At 43.8% G+C, this 20,274-nt stretch overlaps 1 long non-coding RNA gene across 1 annotated transcript; it reads right to left on the bottom strand.

Annotated features, from left to right (window-relative positions):
* Positions 1-1,421: 1,421 nt before the first annotated feature.
* Positions 1,422-6,228, bottom strand: LOC145405837 (uncharacterized). The gene is made up of 4 exons (XR_013898451.1): positions 6,158-6,228; positions 5,410-5,555; positions 3,573-3,729; positions 1,422-1,764 (listed from the first exon to the last, which is right to left on the bottom strand). It is a non-coding gene; the product is annotated as an uncharacterized LOC145405837 (long non-coding RNA).
* Between the last annotated feature and the right edge of the window lie 14,046 nt (positions 6,229-20,274).

Genomic DNA, 20,274 nt, shown 5'->3' on the forward strand with positions numbered 1-20,274 from the left:
GCAATGTACAGACTGAGTGTCTGTATGTTAGAACATAAACCCTACTTACATTAATGTCTGTTCTTCCCTTCTTCATACAGGAAGTCCTTGTTATAAAACCTAGATGTGTTCTAACATTCCACTCCTTCAATCCAATGATGTACAGCATTATAAATTTTATTTTCTTTACCAAGGTCAGGACGCATGCAAGCATGTTGGAGCCTTCAAAAACGAAAACCTCCTGACCATTTTAGTGAATTTAGGAACTCCTACTCATAATGAAGGGGTAAAGAAAGGCTATACGTTCATCCTCCACTTGAAAAGTCTCTATAAGCCAATAGAAACTAACCTGAATTTAGTGCAGAATGAACGAAAACATCAGACTGAAGTGGCCAATATCATCATCATCATCATCCTGACCTCTCTTCCTGCCCTAAGATGAGGCAGGGTACAGCCCACAAACCAAGAAAGAACATGAAGAAATAAAAAACAGCTTGCCAGATGAAATGCCCCCTCCCCTCCCCCCCCCACCATTCCAGCCCACATAATGGGTACTGTAAATTTTTTACAAATAACAAAGTAACTTCACAGGTAGCATTTCAAATTTCATAGACACCTTCTATTATTAAAAAAATCATCATCATTCAGACCTCCTTTCCCACCCTAAGGCAGGGTGAGGAGTAGCAAAGTCCAGACAGCCTAAGTTTTCCCAGTTCAATGGGCCATGCTTCCATTTGCTCATCTTTCAACCCCAAGGAATCCTGGCTCCATCAGATAGGCCAAAAGACTTTCACCATGTTCCACAGCTTCATATATACCTATCTGACAGAGTCAATCCGAACGCTGTCACATTAAAAAGAGGTGCCAAATCCCTGATCATGCGCCTCTCTGCACAAAATTCATCCAGCCAGCTCGGTCTCTTGTCAGTCCCTTAGTCTCACCAACTTCCATACCTCTCTTCCTCACACACTCATCCACAATATCCTTCTACCTTCTTCTTGGCCTACCACGCCTCCCCCCTCCTTCAAATTCCCTCAGATATACCTTTTTCACCACTCTATTGTTATCCATTCTCTCCACATGACAAACCAACACTCTCTTCAATTCTGGTGTCCACAGACTTCCTCACTCTGCGTCTTTCATGAATCACATTATTCCAGATCTTATCCACTTTCTGTACTCCACATACAAAACTTATGTCTTATTGTTTTTATACATCCAATTTTTGACATGGCCTTACATGATACTGAGAATTAGGGTGGTCCTCATTTGAAAAGCTTTTCATACAGTTGTGACATAAGTAAGCAAAAGGTGCTACAGCCTTTTATGCTACATAGAATAATATCTTACCTGTCACTGATATATTCTCAATATTAATTCATCATCCAGACCTCCTTTCCTACCGTACAGTGGCAAAGGGCAGGGTCCAGAGAGCAAGAAAGAACCCGACAGAATGTGATGCTACTCAAAGTCAGTATCAAAACTATAAATATCACACAAATGCAAATATGTAATTAGGCAAAATACATCGTTCGGGAAGAGGTGCTCTGAATCCTTCTATGGCATGTAGAATACAGTCATATGTTACAAATGACTATATCTTGTCCCATTCTTCTCTCTTCCTTCATGTCTCTCTCACCTCATTCTTCTCTCTTCCTCCATTCCTCCCTTGTCTCATTTTTGCTTCTTTTCCTTTTACTTCATCCCTCTTCTCTTCTCCATTCTCATTTTCCTTTCTTCTTTCACTAATTTCCGCTCCTGCTGCAGATGATCATGAGTTGTGACCTGTAAAACCAAGATATTTGGAGAAGAAATCTATGTGGCTTTGGAGATTTCCTAATGCATGTTTGTTAGTGCCTTATTTTGCTCATTCCACCTTAATATCCTCTTCTATGTTACTGATGCAAAGTATGTTAATCATAATGTGACATACTCATAAATAACATATAAGATAATGTTAAGGTGTAATATGGGACCAGTAACAGTTTAAATCTGAGGGATGGTTGGGATATATTGCTCACATAATGCTATGCAGTGATGAATGAAGTTGGTTACCCTTGCCTAAAATGTCAGGACTTGGTGGCCTAGCTCCAGGCCTGTGTGCTTCTGACAGGGGTAAGAAGAACTGAATGGCAGATGAATGGACAGATGGCAATACGCAAAATAAATCACTAAGAAATGTTACAATGTTTTCTATGCCACCTAGAATATGGCCCTTCCTCGATGCAGTAGAGACAAATACAATTATTGTTACCAAATATATAAATACTGTAAAAAAAAAAAAATTAATAAGTAAACAGAACAAGTTCCTCATTAAAACTTTAATACTGGGAACTGTCCAGTGGATAATAAAAAATACTGTATTGTACACAACTAAGTATTGGTAAAAACGTAAATAACAGGATCGTCGCCATTCCAATAACTAGGATTACAAACATTAACCACCAGGCCCTTGCACATTTTCCACTGTACAGTATTTCAGGAACCATCTGACCATTTTATTCAGCTTAGGATAGCCTTTTCATACTGGAATGGTTAAATGTAGCTTTAACACCACCTCTATTGGAAAAAGAAAATAAATGAAGAAGAAGGAGAAGAAAAAAAAAGTACTGTAAATCCCATTTTACACCCATCTAAGGTGTAGTGACCCTTGGTTAGGCTACCAACATCCAGCATTATTGAGGGTAAATGACAAGCGTGGAGGTCTGGTCCCTGACAGAATGCCACATCTGGGTCTACACCCAGTTAGCCGGGGCACCACAGTAGGCTCCACTTTGTTCCATGATTTGGCTATATGGTTACCAGCTACCACTGTTAATTATTTTCTGGATTACAGGAAACCATTAGACTTGTCACTCACTGAAAGTCACTGCATCCAAAGTGGAAAGAAGAGTAACAAAATGTGACAGGAAGCAAATGGAGAAGTAGGCAGAGAGAAGGGCATACATAGAAATAAGAATAAAGGTGAAGGAAGAAGTAAGCAGCACTACATCAGATGTGTGGATAATGGTCACCCCTCCCATATTTGGTTAAGGGTTACACAGCTGAACAACGTAAAGTGGGTAAAACAAAGATGGTGTGAGCTGGATGTACAGTATTATGTTTAAGTCAGTTTGTTTTCATCCAGTGAAATTGGGCCACTTCCACAAATTGTGTAACATGTTGTGGTTGCATGAAATTCATTGTGCCTTTGTTTTGAAGTAGGAATGAGTCTCCTTGGTTACACCTGGACATCAACTGAGGTGAAAGGAGATAAGGATGAGAAAAAAAAAGGAAAAAAAAAGAAAGAAAGAAAAAAAAAAAAGAACATGCTACACTCAGGGCCAGACCCAGCACTCTGGAAAAGGGTTGGCATGATTTCTGGCACAGTTACAGTATCACTTAAGGTACAGCTTCGGACAAGTGTAAGTATCCACCCTCTCTCAGCCAAACCAGACATTTGGCACCGTCGCACTCATGGATACAAGAGGTGAAGCAGGGCACGACTCATCAACCTCGAGTGGCTGAGGAAAGTCACATAAAGGCAATTCATTTGCAGCCATCCCTTCATATGGAAAAAGATGTGACATTCTGGGACACATCCCTGATCTTACCTGACAAACATACTGCAGTTTCCAGTATCTGGCCACCATATATCTGCCAAATCAATGACTGCCGGGCCTGACTAATCTATCCCCTGAGCTAGATGAAGGTGTTGCTTGCTATGCTGATCCATACTGTAGCCTCCACCAGTCCACCCAACATACGAATCTGTAAACAAGAAAGATTCATGGCAGCTATAATTTTTCAACTGAACATTGGAATGGGAAAAAAATGTAAAAAACTAGTCCTATATTAATTTTCTGAGGTGTAGGGACATGAGGATAATCTACTATAGTCCAGAATATATGAGGGCAGATGATCAGCCAACTTCCTTTGACAGCACTGTTTTACTGGAATATGTTCAGTCAATTCATGATGAACAAACCTACACAGGGTCAAGATTCCAACTAGAGCATTCAAATAACTAAAAATTGCTGCATCACTTGTCATCAGAATAAAAATACTGTATGGTCACACCTTGATTATCAAGCATAATTGGTACCAAACATGGCATATGATAATAAAGACCAGGAACCTACAGAATTTATTCTAACTGATTCCAGGCTCCCAAGATCCAACCCCAATTTTCCCTTTTATGACAATTTAGACCCACATAAAACATATACACATGTTATGGCAAGTGCCAGAAATGCACACAGGCAAGGTTATGTTAACAGAAAGTGATGAAATGGGCAAAATAAAGGAGAATATTGAAACTATTACTGGGTACTGGTACACTATCTTCGAGAGACATGAAGTGGGCTTCAGGTAAGGGGTTCCGGGACTAGGGGATGGAGAATTAGTGGTCCTAACCACCTGGGACTAACACCTCAGGCTGGGCCTCGTCTTCGATCCCTCAATCATCAGAAACCACATACCGTACTGCATCACTGTTGTCAGCTACAGCAGGTACAGGCCCAGGTCAGGGATGCAATAATGAGATTTTGGGTTGAAATGTGCTTCGTGTTAACGGGAATGCAGATTTTATTCTCACCATGATAATGCAGTGCATGAGAACCAAGGGATAACTGTTTATTATTACACTACTGCAGCAAGCAATATCTAGAACATAAACTTCAGATAATATTGACAGAGGTTAAAAAAAAAAAAAAAAATTCACAGAAGTACAGTACAGTAATAGATCTTTTCAATAATTCTATGCTAAGATGAAAATCTACAACACCCACTCACATAATACTGTACCATCCCTTTCCACTGTAAAATACTATCTATCTATCTATCTATTGCCAGACGTCATAATCCGTAAGGGGTGGCCATTTGACTTTGAGTTATTTGTTAAAATATAATCTATCAAAATTAAATAGCTTAAAAAAACCCTAATTTATAAATTATTAGAGCCTCATCAATTTTAAATGCAAACCAAGCCCAACAGGATTTAACCATGAAAGGATTTTTTTTTTCAGTCCTAATAATGGGACCACATTTACTATTTCAGCCTAATTTCAGTATCAGCAGAATCAGTATCTGAGAAAGTACCGTAATCTGAGCAGAAACACCAAAAAGTTTGAATGTGAGTTAGATAAGATGTGGAAAATCAGGAATGAAAGTCCGATTTAAAAGAAAACATAAATCACGTGAGCCTGAACCACTAAGTCAAGTACAATATTAGCAGTACCAATTATGAGCCATACAATACTGACACCATCGATTATAAGCCAGGTACTACAGGCTGAAAAGTCTCATCTTGGGTACCTTCTGTGAGTCTATACCATTCAACATTAAATTCAAAATAAACTGCAGTAACAAACAATGCACTACAAGTTTTGGATAATATGTGACTAAAATAACATACCCTAATTAAAATTTCCACATCAGACCTTACGTTACCTTGTGGAACTTGTGATGATTTCAGCTGATCGACCTCAGCTACAGGAACTGCCACTGTATCCTCACTGCCCTTGATATAGGAGAATGAGGGGCTCCAGCTTGTTGTTGTTGTGGTACGATGGTAGTGGTGTGGTGTCTCCTATCTTCTGCAGGAAGTTGTAAATGCCATTTTATACAATTTATAAACAGCTGCTATTATAGTTATATTCTAGCCATCCCTTTTTAGGTCTTCAGCTACATCTTTTCACAGTTATGTATTTTGATTCCTACAATCCACTGATGTATTTTTCATTTTATTCATTTTCATTTCTGATGAATTTATTCAGTTTAAGAAACTTCCAACTGACAAGGATTATTAAATCCCTCACAATGAGAAACCTCTCCTACATATGTAATATAATCTGGAGTATCAAGAAAACACTATAAATATACATCATCTGAATCAAGCACTAAATGGTAAACAGAAAATGTGGGTAACTCCACTGAGTGGTGTGTTGTTTACTGCACGTCACACCTAATTTCCTGCATTCTCGCTCATTATTCTCGTCCCTGGCTAATAAAATAATAGCACAGCCTATGAATACCTACTTTTCTTACCTGTGGTGTATATATGGGTCGCCATCCTAAGGCATTCGAGATTGACAATGCCCACAAATGGTCAGGCCTATTCCGCTTTACTTTTTAAATTCTCGTTCACAGTTCCTTCACCTAACCCTGAACATAAAACCCTGGATATAAGTACCATTACCTGTGATGTGTGTAAGGCGCTGTCCATCTGCAATAGTCAGGAGAAAACGTTTGGTGCCAGCAGCCCTCGTCCCTTACCCTGACTCCACGACCGACCGACGTTTGTTACTGCACTCTTATAAAATGCGTATTTTCATCCGCACAGGCAAAGTAGCATGCCATAAATGTTAATTCACTTATCATATTGATAATTAACATACCCACCAGCGTTGGAAAGTAAGAATAGTCCCAGAACTTCATGGTAAACATAGGAGAAGGCAGTCAGCGGTTGTTGTGATGATCCTGAGATCAAAGAAGCCGCCAGCCTCTCACACTCACTAACACTGCCACAGTGGCACATCATGAGGGTCACTTCACATGCCTTATGTCCGTCAAATACTTCAAAAGGCGTGAAAAAATAACCATAGTCCTGGAATCTGTCGCCAAAATTAGGATAAGGGTCAGCCTTGGAAATTGATAGCAATATTGGAGCAGGGGGAGGAAAAAAAAAAAGCACGGCCAGAGTACGGACCAGGGTAAAGAGCCCCTGCTACCGTACGTGTAGCACTTCCCTATTACGGGAGCAACACCACGTCGTCGGCCCAGATACGCGGCGAGGGGACGGCCCAGTATGCCCTGCAGGTGTTCTCCGTACGGGTAGGCACTCGGCTCCGGCCGGGGCACGTACCAGGGTAGAGAAGCCCCTGAAGGTAGTCTCAGTCCGTATTGGAGAGAGTGTGGCCTCCGTGCCCCTCACTCCGGCTTGTCTCCTACTACGGGAGCAACACCACGTCGTCGGCCCAGATACGCGGCGAAGGGACGGCCTAATACGCCCTGCAGGTGTCCCTCGTACGCCGGGCAAGTCCACGGCTACAGCCAGAGTACGTAACAGGGGAAGGCGACCCAAGGCTCCGACCTCCAGACGTACTAGAGAGGACACGAGTGACGTGAGTCCTTCTCCAGCCTCTTTCCCTTCGGGGAGCCCTTCGTCACCACCCGGGAATATAGCCCCGGAGGAGACGCTAGAGTGGTGGCAAGGCCCGATATCGGGCTTACCGCCTACGCCCGGGAGTTCCTTGTTCCTGTCCGAGCCCCGTAGGAGACGCTGCCGCAGTCCAGTCCTGACGGCGCCTCTCCCCCTTGGTGCCCGCAGTCCCAGGACGCCCAGGCCAGACGCTCCAGCTCCTGACGAAGGCGATCCGGGCTCCCTCACTCCCCGGAGTCAAAAACGACAGGCCCGATTACTCCGGCTGTTTGGTCCCAGTCCCGAGGGCCACCTATCAGGTCGAGGCCCCCAGACCAGAGGGCCTCCCTGCACCCCACCGGCGCGGCCCTAGTACGAGGGTCGCCTCCCAGGTCGAGGCCCCCAGACGGGATAGCCTCCGTGCACCTCACCTACGAGTGCGACCTAGATTGAACATTACCCAGGAGACAGGAAAACAGTGATTCACCCCCCTTTGTGTCAAGAACAACTGGGGAAAAAGAACAGTGCACAGTAAGGAACAGAGTAGTCAATAGTGGCCTACAAGAACTCAGTGTTGACAGGGCAGAAAATGAACTTTGTGTAATTATCCCAGTCCCCCCCCCCACGTAAGAGAGTTAGAGAGTTTTCTGTGAACACCTGAGGTAGGAGCGCGCGGACCAGTCAAAAGCCAAAGCGTAAGTGTCTCCGTGACAAGGTGACGACGTCGAGTGTCGCTATCCGCAGTACCCTACCTCATTTATAGTAATATTCCCCATACAGACCCCAATCTTGTTTATTCCTTATGTGAACAATTCTATTTATATCCTGCCTCAAAGTGACGTATAAACAATATTGTAGATAATTCACGATCTCCCTGTATGAACATTGTAGTGTGTATTAAGTGTAACTCTATTTTGTGGTGCTAAGTATTAACTCTGTGTCTCTGTGCCCCTGTATCTCAAATATCACTCTACGTGTATTGTTACGGTTAGAATTAAGGTAATAGATGTGTTAAGGTATACTGCCTGGTTTTTATGTCCTGTTCCTTTGTTGGTGCTTTACTTCCGGTCTAGAAAGAGAACCCCGCTTCAGTAGCTAGTGGTTTTACGACGAGAAGTCGCCTTAAAAACACCAGCATAACACAGCAACCAACGTAGATGTCTATGAGGGAGGGATTAAGTTAAGAATGAAGGAGGGAGGAAGGTGGGATGGAAGAAGGTTAGCAGTGCACAGTGGGGGGAAAGGTGAGAATACGTCTCCTACCAATCAGGTTATCCCAAGGAGATGCCATGGAATAAGGATTAAAGTTAAGGATGAAGGGAAGGAAGGAAGAACGTTAAGAACTGAGAGAGGAAGAAACCTAAATATACCTCTCCTAGCAACCAAGCTATGTCAGAAGGGGAATGATATTACAGAAGACAGAGGAAAACTAAGAAAGTGAAGGAGAAGGGGAAGAGGAATGTTGAAATATCTTCACCATTATCAGCACGAAGAATATAGTCTCGTACTACCCTTCAATAGATAAAATAAATAAATAAACACAAGCTCCATATATAAGGGGTCCTCTTTCTCTATTGCTTAGGAGGCTTGGCAGCACCTGTTTCTTGAAATTTCAGTCTGTAATCCAAACGCCGTTCTTTTATTCTTGCTGCTGCCAGACGGTTTTATTCACCTTAAGAAAAGCCCCTCGTTACGAAAAGGTTTACAAATGGTATGTCTAATGCCACGAGTTGGAAAAGTGAGTCCCTGGCCGAATAAATTTGTCGGATGGAAGGAGTAAGTTGACATAGACATCACTGGGCTCAGAACGCTAATTCGCCACAGAACACGTCACTGCCTTCGTGTATGGTGTTTATGCAATGTACTTGGTTCTGAGAAGACATAAGCAGCACACAAGAGAGTAGTTATTTGACGTAGTAGTAGTAGTAATTGTAATAGTAGTTATAGTAGTAGTAATAGCTACTGAAGTAGTAACAGCAGCAGCAGCAGTAGTAGTAGTAGTTGTAGTACTAGTAGTAGTAGTAAATGTTGTTGTATTTGTTGCTGCTGTTGTACCCCTAGGTTCATCTGAATGTAAACCCAGTATACGAGTATTGCAGGCTTAAGCTGCCTCTCCCTTTTAGTCCATCATCTTCTTTTAGGGCATAAGGAGGAAGATGAGGGACGTTGGCATAATCAGGATCCGTATTTATATGAAATATGAAAATATAAATCACTAAGGATGAGGCGCTACGAAGCCTGCAATACGCCACTGAAGCTGTGAGGGAAGCCACTGGTGCAGGTCCTGACTGTGATGGTCGGGATAAAAATGAAAACGGAAACACACAAAAGTACCAGATGAGGGAGCGTCAAGGCCCTGTGGTGATGCCCTTGGTGTGGGGTGGTGTGAGATGCTGGTATGGTGTGCAGTGGTGTGAGAGGCTGGGATGGTTTGATGTGGTATGAGAGGCTGGTATGGTGTGTTGTGGTATGAGAGGATGGTATGGTGTGTTGTGGTATGAGAGGATGATATGGTGTGTTGTGCTGTGAGAGGGTGATATGGTGTGTTGTGGTGTTAGAGGGTAGTACGGTGTGTTGTGGTATGAAAGGATGGTAAGGTGTGTTGTGTTGTGAGGCTGGTATGGTGTGTTGTGAAGTGTGAGAGGCTGGTATAGTGTGTTGTGGTGTGAGAAGCTGGAATGGTGTGTTTTGGTGTGAGGCCGGTACTGTGTGTTGTGCTGTGGAGGGTGGCATGGTGTGTTGTGATGTGAGAGAGTGGAATGGTGTGTTGCAGTCTGAGAGGGTGGTATGGTGTATTGTGGTGTGATGCTGGTATGGTATGCTGTGGTGAGAGGCTGGTATGTGTGTTGTAGTGTGAGGGGCTGGTAAGGTGTGCTGTGGTGTGAGGGGCTGGTATGGTGTGCTGTGGTGTGAGAGGCTGGTATGGTATGTTGTGGGGAGAGGCTGGGATTGTGTGCTGTGGTGTGGCAGGCTGGTATGGAGTAATGTGGTATGAGAGACTGGTATGGTGTGTTGGAGTGGGTGAGAGTCTACCAAGGTGTGTTGTGGTGTGACAGGCTGGGACGGTAGCCTATGGTATGAGAGGTTGGTATGGTGTTTGTGGTGAGAGGGTGGCATTGAATGTTGCGGTATGACAGGCTGATATCTCGCCTGCCCAAAGACAGGACCTGTCCTACCTCGTCTGCCCTGGCATATGACTTGTCGTTCCTGACCTACCCTGACACATGACATGTCCTTCCTGCCCTGTATTGACACATGAAATTGACTACTTGCCCTTCTTTGCCATATTACCTACCCTACCCTGGCTGAATTGACACATATTAAGTCCAAGCTTACCTACACTATCACATGACCTGCACTACCTGATATGCCATGTCACATGACTTGTCCTGCTTGACCTACCCTGACACATGGCTTGTCTTTCGTGTCCCGGCCTGGCATAAAAGTTATCCTACCTTGACACATAACCTGTCCCGGCCTGGGATATAAGTTGTCCTTGCCTTGACACACGGCCTCTCTTGGCCTGGCATATAAGTTGTCCTGCCATGACACATGACCTGTCCTGGCCTGACATATAAGTTGTCCTGCCATGACACATGACCTGTCCTGGCCTGACATATAAGTTGTCCAGCCTTGACACATGACCTGTCCTGCCGAGGTACACTTCTCCTACCTTAACACATGACCTGGCCTGGCCTGGTATATAAGTTGTCCTGCCTTGGCACATGACCTGTCTGACAACAAGACTGGTAATATGTCAGGCTAGGACAGGTAATGTGTCAAAACACTGTCCTACACTTTGCCGACATTTCTCGTGTCATGTCTTGTCATATGTCCTGCCATGTCTTGCTGTGAGCGTCTGGAGTCCCGTGACGTCTTTTATTTGGGTTCATTCTTGCTGTCTCCAGACGATTATATTTAGCGTAGGGGTCATCTCTTGTACTGAGGGGGGGAATGAAGGCTGTATCTCACCTACCGACTTGGATAAATGTCTCCAAAGCCAAGAGTAAAACCGCCTGATACCAGCAAGAATAAAGTGCAAAGCACGTTCTCTGATACAAGGACCAAGACTGAGATAGGCTTGCTTTGTACAAAGTAATGGTTTCATTGTTGATGACAAAGGAGTTCCAGGCACTTCTTCCTACCGATTTATGTGCCATATTACACATACACATTGTATCATGTGTAATGCATACCGTTCTAATTATTAGCACTATTTCTATCAGTAACATACAATAATTTTAAGGCGCAAAATGCGGAATAAATAGCAAAGGAAGAGATGCTGCGGTATATAAAACGTCACTTGTAATATACCCCTGCGCGTTACGATCTTGGAAGGTGAAAGCGCGCGGTGCCGTCATCCTCTCCTGGCGCTGTCCAACATAAAAATGACCATTTTGTCGTTATATTACCTTTGAGAACTTTTTTTCGGTACAGATTAATGTGAAATGCATTCCTAGAGAAACTCCTTATGTTATATTTCCCAAACATAGTAGGAATAATTAAAATAAGGCGAAAAACGTATTAGGGGTCAGTGTTCCCAGACAACATGCTGGTGTCACATCAGCAGGAGAGGCAACAAAATGAGTCGGACTGTTGAAGTGTGGCGTGTGTTATGACGTCATGTGGTCTGGATGGTGGAGATATGGTCACCTCTCCAGCCATCACCGTATATGTTATGTTTCTTTTCCCAAAACAGAAATATACTCTAAATATCTGTTGACACTATGATCTGGGAACAATTTGGGGTTCCACTGAGCTGTGAGGGCTCTAGGTTTGGTCGAACTATTTCAGTTGCTTCACCTATTGTGCTGTTTCTGTGCATTTGTTGTCTGTATTAACTACACTACGAAACTGTTAATATTCTGCATCTTTCTTAGACACAAATTTGAAAATTATAGTACATACTGGTCCATCGTCGCTAAAATAACATTGTCATATAAATCACACCCATGGGAGCATTTGTGCTTTTGTTAAGACGGTCAACTTTGTTTAGTGAAGAAGAGAAACATCCCGTATGATTTTTCGTCTTGTATGCTGTAATCTCTGCTTTAATTCTTTCCCTGATACCCGTCCTGTGTTGTCCTACCCAAGCACTCCTATTGTCAATGCATAACATTGTCCTGTCGTGTCCTTTTCTCTCTTCCCATTTTTAATTTTACAACTCGACCATCTTATCATCCGTAATGCCAAGCAGTTCGAATCAAAGACGGTTCAAACTACTCAGAGGTTGGCATAGTTGGGTTTTAGAAATATTTCTTTTGACTTATTTTGGTCCAATCTGTATTAATTAAGGCGATACTTTCATGCAGAAACCAATGCAATATTTCGTGGGAATGAAATATAACCTCTGACAATTGTTACGACTCCTCAGGAACACATTTCGTGTCAAGAATATATCAGTTTGAACCAATACTGAAGCCTTGACAACATGGGCGCCCAACACAGTTCCCAGATCACAGTGTATGGCGCGTTGAAGATTTATATGACAGGAGTAGAGGCAATACTAAACCCTGTGATACAAGAATAATAATTATTTCTAATATTAATCCCATATATTACAATGGGTGACAGGAAACTGGAAACCTCTAAATGTTCTTATCACTTTTGGGCTCCACTGGAGTGATATGATTCGTCTTTAACTTGGCAGAACTGCGAAGGACACATTTTTGCCTTATATAGTGTACTAAAGGTTTATAAATGATGTACTGGTAATGTAAATACTGCAGTTATCAATTTCACACCTGTCCATACCAAAGAAAAAGTTCAGGAGGAAAAATTGGCATAAATATCGTCATTTTTAAGTCGGCCACCGAGGAGAGAGGGTGTGAGGAAATCTGGTCGTGTTGGCTGGGAAACCAATGGTCTCCATGGCAACGCAGACTCATTCACACGTTGAAAACAAATGAATGATTTGCATTATTCTAGCCTTTTATTACGATGATTTGATGAAAATGGAATATTATCAAGTAAATACGAGCATGCTAGAATATATTACGGTATTCTTTGATTGAACGGTATAAGAGATGAATTAATATGGTCGCGATCTACCACCGGGGAGGTGGCGGGAGCAGACACTGATGGTTGTGGTGAGGCGGACTGAGGCAAGGGCTAACCTCACCACACTCACACTGCACGATTGATTCACATGACCTGCCATACCTGGTCTGCACTGACACATGACGTATCCTACCCAGCCTACCCTGGCACATGACTTGTCTTACCTGGCCTGCCCCGACAGATGATCTGTTCTACGTGGCCTGCGCTGACAGATGACGTGTCCTACCTGGCCTACCCTGACACATGACCTGTTCTACCTAGCCAGCACTGACACATGACCTACCGATACCTGGTCCGCACTGACACATGACGTGTCCTCCCTGGCCTGCCCTTGCACATGATCTATCCAACCAATCCAGCCCTGGAACATGATGTGTCCTACCTGAGCTCTCCTGACACATGACGTATCCTACCTAGCCTGCCCTGACACAAGACCTGCCCTACCTAGCCTGCTCTGACACAAGACCTGTCCTACCTAGCCTGACCTGACACATTACGTGTCCTACCTGGCCCCATGATACATGATCTGTCCGACCTACTCTGTCCTGAACAATGATGTGTCCTACCTGACCACTCCTGACACATGACGTATCCTGCCTAGCCGGCTTTGACACAAGACCTGTCATACCTAGCCTGTCCTGACATATGACATGTCCTACCTGGCCTGTCTTGACACATGACATCCCCTGCTTAGCCTGCCATGACACATTAACAGTTATCTGGCCTTCCCTTGTACATGACCTGTCCTACCTCGCCTGTCCTGACACATGACTTGTCGTTCCGTACCTGCAGTGACACATGACCTGTCCAATCTGTCCTGCGGTGACACATGACATGTTCTACCGGGCCTGGCCTGACAAGAAATTTCCTATCTGGCCTTCCCTGTCACAAGACCTGCCCCATATGGCCTGCCTTGACATATGACCTGTCCTACTTGACATCCACAACAAATGACCTGTCCTACCAGGTCTACTCTGTCACATGACTTAGCCTGCCTGAACTACCCTGACACATGACCTGTCTTACCTGTCCTGCCTTGACACATGAAATGTCCTATTTGGCATCAAACATTTCCGGCCATGACACCTGACCTGTCCAAGCTTGGCATATAAGTTGTCCTGCCAAGACACAAAACCAGGGCTGCACTGGCATATAAGCTGTCCTGGCATGACACGTGATTTGTCCTGGCCTAGCATATAAGTTGTCTTACCATGACACATGACCTGTCCTGGCCTAGGCATATAAGTTGTCTTGCCATGACACACTGCCTGTCCTGGCCTGACATATAATTTGTCTCGCCATGACACATGGCTCTTAAATGCTTCGCATATAAGTTGTCCTGCCTTGACACAGCCTCTCTTGGCCTGGCATATAAGTTGTCCTGCCATGACACATGACCTGTCCTGGCCTGACATATAAGTTGTCCACCCTTGACACATGACCTGTCCTGCCGAGGTACACTTCTCCTACCTTAACACATGACCTGGCCTGGCCTGGTATATAAGTTGTCCTGCCTTGGCACATGACCTGTCTGACAACAAGACTGGTAATATGTCAGGCTAGGACAGGTAATGTGTCAAAACATTGTCCTACACTTTGCCGACATTTCTCGTGTCATGTCTTGTCATCTGACCTGCCATGTCTTGGTGTGAGCGTCTGGAGTCCCGTGACGTCTTTTATTTGGGTTCATTCTTGCTGTCTCCAGACGATTATATTTAGCGTAAGGGCCATCTCTTGTACTGAAGGGGGGAATGAAGGCTGTATCTCACCTACCCACTTGGATAAATGTCTCCAAAGCCAAGAGTAAAACCGCCTGATACCAGCAAGAATAAAGTGCAAAGCACGTTCTCTGATACAAGGACCAAGACTGAGATAGGCTTGCGTTGTACAAAGTAATGGTTTCATTGCTGATGACAAAGGAGTTCCAGGCACTTCTTCCTACCGATTTATGTGCCATATTACACATACACATTGTATCATGTGTAATGAATACCGTTCTAATTATTAGCACTATTTCTATCACTAACATACAATAATTTTAAGGCGCAAAATGCGGAATAAATAGCAAAGGAAGAGATGCTGCGGTATATAAAACGTCACTCGTAATATACCCCAGCGCGTTACGATCCTGGAAGGTGAAAGCGCGCGGTGCCGTCATCCTCTCCTGGCGCTGTCCAACATAAAAATGACCATTTTGTCGTTATATTACCTTTGAGAACTTTTTTTCGGTACAGATTAATGTGAAATGCATTCCTAGAGAAACTCCTTATGTTATATTTCCCAAACATAGCAGGAATAGTTAAAATAAGGCGAAAAACGTATTAGGGGTCAGTGTTCCCAGACAACATGCTGGTGTCACATCAGCAGGAGAGGCAACAAAATGAGTCGGACTGTTGAAGTGTGGCCTGTGTTATGACGTCATGTGGTCTGGATGGTGGCGATATGGTCACCTCTCCAGCCATCACCGTATATGTTATGTTTCTTTTCCCAAAACAGAAATATACTCTAAATATCTGTTGACACTATGATCTGGGAACAATTTGGGGTTCCACAGAGCTGTGAGGGCTCTAGGTTTGGTCGAACTATTTCAGTTGCTTCACCTATTGTGCTGTTTCTGTGCATTTGTTGTCTGTATTAACTACACTACGAAACTGCTTAATATTTTGCATCTTTCTTAGACACAAATTTGAAAATTATAGTACATACTGGTCCATCGTCGCTAAAATAACATTGTCATATAAATCACACCCATGGGAGCATTTGTGCTTTTGTTAAGACGGTCAACTTTGTTTAGTGAAGAAGAGAAACATCCCGTATGATTTTTAGTCTTGTATGCTGTAATCTCTGCTTTAATTCTTTCCCTGATACCCGTCCTGTGTTGTCCTACCCAAGCACTCCTATTGTCGCTGCATAACATTGTCCTGTCGTGTCCTTTTCTCTCTTCCCTTTTTTAATTTTACAACTCGACCATCTTATCATCCGTAATGCCAAGCAATTCGAATCAAAGACGGTTCAAACTACTCAGCGGTTGGCATAGTTGGGTTTTAGAAATATTTCTTTTGACTTATTTTGGTCCAATCTGTATTAATAAAGGCGATACTTTCATGCAGAAACCGATGCAATATTTCGTGGGAATGAAATATAACCTCTGACAATTGTTACGACTCCTCAAGAACACATTTCGTGTCAAGAATATATCAGTTTGAACCAATACTGAAGCCTTGACAACACGGGCGCCCAACACAGTTCCCAGATCACAGTGTATGGCGCGTTGAAAATTTATATGACAGGAGTAGAGGCAATAGGAAACCCTGTGATACAAGAATAATAATTCATTTCTAATATTAATCCCATATATTACAACGGGTAACAGGAAACTGGAAACCTCTAAATATTCTTATCACCTTTGGGCTCCACTGGAGTGATATGATTCGTCTTTAACTTGGCAGAACTGTGAAGGACACATTTTTGCCTTATGTAGTGTACTAAAGGTTTATAAATGATGTACTGGTAATGTAAATACTGCAGTTATCAATTTCACACCTGTCCATACCAAAGAAAAAGTTCAGGAGGAAAAATTGGCATAAATATCGTCATTTTTAAGTCGGCCACCGAGGAGAGAGGGTGTGAGGAAATCTGGTCGTGTTGGCTGGGAAACCAGTGGTCACCATGGCAACGCAGACTCATTCACACGTTGAAATCAAATGAATGATTTGCATTATTCTGGCCTTTTATTACGATGATTTGATGAAAATGGAATATTATCAAGTAAATACGAGCATGCTAGAATATATTACGGTATTCTTTGATTGAACGGTATAAGAGATGAATTATATGGTCGCGATCTACCACCGGGGAGGTGGCGGGAGCAGACACTGATGGTTGTGGTGAGGCGGACTGAGGCAAGGGCTAACCTCACCACACTCACACTGCACGATTGATTCACATGACCTGCCATACCTGGCCTGCACTGACACATGACGTATCCTACCCAGCCTACCCTGGCACATGACTTGTCTTACCTGGCCTGCCCCGACAGATGATCTGTTCTACGTGGCCTGCGCTGACAGATGACGTGTCCTACCTGGCCTACCCTGACACATGACCTGTTCTACCTAGCCAGCACTGACACATGACCTACCGATACCTGGCCCGCACTGACACATGACGTGTCCTCCCTGGCCTGCCCTTGCACATGACCTATCCAACCAATCCAGCCCTGGAACATGATGTGTCCTACCTGAGCTCTCCTGACACATGACGTATCCTACCTAGCCTGCCCTGACACAAGACCTGCCCTACCTAGCCTGCTCTGACACAAGACCTGTCCTGCCTAGCCTGGCCTGACACATTACCTGTCCTACTTGGCCCCATGATACATGACCTGTCCGACCTACTCTGTCCTGAACAATGATGTGTCCTACCTGACCACTCCTGACACATGACGTATCCTGCCTAGCCGGCTTTGACACAAGACCTGTCATACCTAGCCTGTCCTGACATATGACATGTCCTACCTGGCCTGTCTTGACACATGACATCCCCTGCTTAGCCTGCCATGACACATTAACAGTTATCTGGCCTTCCCTTGTACATGACCTGTCCTACCTCGCCTGTCCTGACACATGACTTGTCGTTCCGTACCTGCAGTGACACATGACCTGTCCAATCTGTCCTGCGGTGACACATGACATGTTCTACCGGGCCTGGCCTGACAAGAAATTTCCTATCTGGCCTTCCCTGTCATAAGACCTGCCCCATATGGCCTGCCTTGACATATGACCTGTCCTACTTAACATCCACAACAAATGACCTGTCCTACCAGGTCTACTCTGTCACATGACTTAGCCTGCCTGAACTACCCTGACACATGACCTGTCTTACCTGTCCTGCCTTGACACATGAAATGTCCTCTTTGGCATCAAACATTTCCGGCCATGACACCTGACCTGTCCCGGCTTGGCATATAAGTTGTCCTGCCAAGACACAAAACCAGGGCTGCACTGGCATATAACCTGTATTGGCATGACACGTGATTTGTCCTGGCCTAGCATATAAGTTGTCCTACCATGACACATGACCTGTCCTGGCCTAGGCATATAAGTTGTCTTGCCATGACACACTGCCTGTCCTGGCCTGACATATAATTTGTCTCGCCATGACACATGGCTCTTAAATGCTTCGCATATAAGTTGTCCTGCCTTGACACACGGCCTCTCTTGGCCTGGCATATAAGTTGTCCTGCCATGACACATGACCTGTCATGGCCTGACATATAAGTTGTCCAGCATGACACATGACCTGCCCTGGCGAGGTACACTTCTCCTACCTTAACACATGACCTGGCCTGACCTGGTATATAAGTTGTCCTGCCTTGGCACATGACCTGTCTGACAACAAGACTGGTAATATGTCAGGCTAGGACAGGTAATGTGTCAAAACATTGTCCTACACTTTGCCGACATTTCTCGTGTCATGTCTTGTCATCTGTCCTGCCATGTCTTGCTGTGAGCGTCTGGAGTCCCGTGACGTCTTTTATTTGGGTTCATTCTTGCTGTCTCCAGACGATTATATTTAGCGTAGGGGTCATCTCTTGTACTGAATGGGGGAATGAAGGCTGTATCTCACCTACCGACTTGGATAAATGTCTCCAAAGCCAAGAATAAAACCGCCTGATACCAGCAAGAATAAAGTGCAAAGCACGTTCTCTGATACAAGGACCAAGACTGAGATAGGCTTGCGTTGTACAAAGTAATGGTTTCATTGTTGATGACAAAGGGATTCCAGGCACTTCTTCCTACCGATTTATGTGCCATATTACACATACACATTGTATCATGTGTAATGCATACCGTTCTAATTATTAGCACTATTTCTATCACTAACATACAATAATTTTAAGGCGCAAAATGCGGAATAAATAGCAAAGGAAGAGATGCTGCGGTATATAAAACGTCACTCGTAATATACCCCAGCGCGTTACGATCCTGGAAGGTGAAAGCGCGCGGTGCCGTCATCCTCTCCTGGCGCTGTCCAACATAAAAATGACCATTTTGTCGTTATATTACGTTTGAGAACTTTTTCTTCGGTACAGATTAATGTGAAATGCATTCCTAGAGAAACTCCTTATGTTATATTTCCCAAACATAGCAGGAATAGTTAAAATAAGGCGAAAAACGTATTAGGGGTCAGTGTTCCCAGACAACATGCTGGTGTCACATCAGCAGGAGAGGCAACAAAATGAGTCGGACTGTTGAAGTGTGGCCTGTGTTATGACGTCATGTGGTCTGGATGGTGGCGATATGGTCACCTCTCCAGCCATCACCGTATATGTTATGTTTCTTTTCCCAAAACAGAAATATACTCTAAATATCTGTTGACACTATGATCTGGGAACAATTTGGGGTTCCACTGAGCTGTGAAGGCTCTAGGTTTGGTCGAACTATTTCAGTTGCTTCACCTATTGTGCTGTTTCTGTGCATTTGTTGTCTGTATTAACTACACTACGAAACTGCTTAATATTTTGCATCTTTCTTAGACACAAATTTGAAAATTATAGTACATACTGGTCCATCGTCGCTAAAATAACATTGCCATATAAATCACACCCATGGGAGCATTTGTGCTTTTGTTAAGACGGTCAACTTTGTTTAGTGAAGAAGAGAAACATCCCGTATGATTTTTCGTCTTGTATGCTGTAATCTCTGCTTTAATTCTTTCCCTGATACCTGCCCTGTGTTGTCCTACCCAAGCACTCCTATTGTCACTGCATAACATTGTCCTGTCGTGTCCTCTTCTCTCTTCCCTTTTTTAATTTTACAACTCGACCATCTTATCATCCGTAATGCCAAGCAGTTCGAATCAAAGACGGTTCAAACTACTCAGCGGTTGGCATAGTTGGGTTTTAGAAATATTTCTTTTGACTTATTTTGGTCCAATCTGTATTAATAAAGGCGATACTTTCATGCAGAAACCGATGCAATATTTCGTGGGAATGAAATATAACCTCTGACAATTGTTACGACTCCTCAGGAACACATTTCGTGTCAAGAATATTTCAGTTTGAACCAATACTGAAGCCTTGACAACACAGGCGCCCAACACAGTTCCCAGAT

Source organism: Coenobita brevimanus, chromosome 68 (genome assembly GCF_032717465.1).
Source record: "Coenobita brevimanus isolate Jiangsu-jjx chromosome 68, ASM3271746v2, whole genome shotgun sequence".
In the NCBI taxonomy this organism is placed as follows: Eukaryota; Metazoa; Arthropoda; class Malacostraca; order Decapoda; family Coenobitidae; genus Coenobita; species Coenobita brevimanus.